Source organism: Lactuca serriola, chromosome 4, assembly GCF_051521515.1.
Source record: "Lactuca serriola cultivar US96UC23 chromosome 4, Lser_US96UC23_V15, whole genome shotgun sequence".
NCBI lineage: Eukaryota > Viridiplantae > Streptophyta > Magnoliopsida > Asterales > Asteraceae > Lactuca > Lactuca serriola.
In genome coordinates, this window is record NC_136411.1 from 121,973,027 (window position 1) to 121,974,445 (window position 1,419).

Consider the following 1,419-nt stretch of genomic DNA (forward strand, 5'->3'; position numbering starts at 1 on the left):
CTTTCATCCAAAATTCAGATCTGACCCTTCTAACATGACTTAATCCATAAAGTTGAATCCTTTAAGCCTTTGCATGGCTGTAAAGGTCACTTTGACCTCAAAACACCTTTCCTCTTTCCATAATGAGACTATAACTCATGCATGACACAAGATCTAGGTCCAAGACCGGATTTTTATGAATCCTTAACACAATATACACTAGAAAAGGTCAGATCTAAACTCATGGAGACTCTTTGCACATAAAGTCTCCAACTTTGAACCAAAAACCCTAAAAATGGCCCAAAAAGCAAAACTCATGAAGAACAAGGAAAGCTTTGAGCTTTTTACCTCAGAAGTGATCTCCAACCACTGTAGAACTCATATCTACACTTGTTCTTCAACTTCTAGCTCCAACAATGGCTCCTTCATCTCCTTCTTTACCTTAAAAAGGTAACTTCAAGCTCAAAAACACACTCACAAGCTAAAGCACGGATCTCAACTCTCTAAGGACTCACTCAAGGGGGTATGGTGGCTAGGGTAAAGGACTACATGTTCCTTTTATAGTGCACAAGCCCGAAATTTAGGGTTTACATATGGGCTCACTACGCCCCGCGTAACCCCTTGGTACACCCAACGTACCCGGGCGAGTCCGCGTTCAAATTAAGCGCTCGAGTACGCGCGACGTACATCTCAGTACGCCCAGCGTACTTACCAATCTCACATACAACTTTAAGGGCCAAAACTGACAATTCTCCAAAATAGAAGGATCATAAAGCTTACCTGGATTCCTGGCTGTTACAATTCTCCCCCACTAGAACCAGACATCGCCCTTGAAGTCTCATGCTGCGAACAACTCCGGAAGCTGCTCCCGCATCTCCGATTCTAGCTCCCAGGTCAGCTCAGACCCTCTCCGATGCTGCCACTGGACCTGAACCAGGGGCACTTCCTTGTTCCTCAGAACCTTGATCCTCCGATCCAAGATTGTGATAGGCTTCTCAGCATAATTCAGACTCGCATCCACCTGGATATCTTCTAATGGCACCACCGTCGACTCATCGGCAATACACTTCCTCATCTGCGACACGTGGAAGGTATCATGAATCTTATTCAACTCCGCAGGTAGCTCCAAGAGATACACTACCTTACCCACTCTCGCGATCACTCTAAACGTTCCAAGATATCGGGGTCCCAGCTTTCCCCTCTTCCTGAATCGGATCACTCCTTTCCAAGGAGATACCTTCAGGAGCAAGAAATCGCCAACGTGGAACTCGAGCTCAAATCGTCGCCTATCCGCATAACTCTTCTAGCGACTCTGAGCGGTCAACAACCTCTGTCTGACCTGCTGGATCTGCTCTATCGTCTGAAGTACAATCTCTGTACTACCCATCACGTGTTTCCCTATTTCTCCCCAGCATATGGGGGTCCGACACCTCCCATACA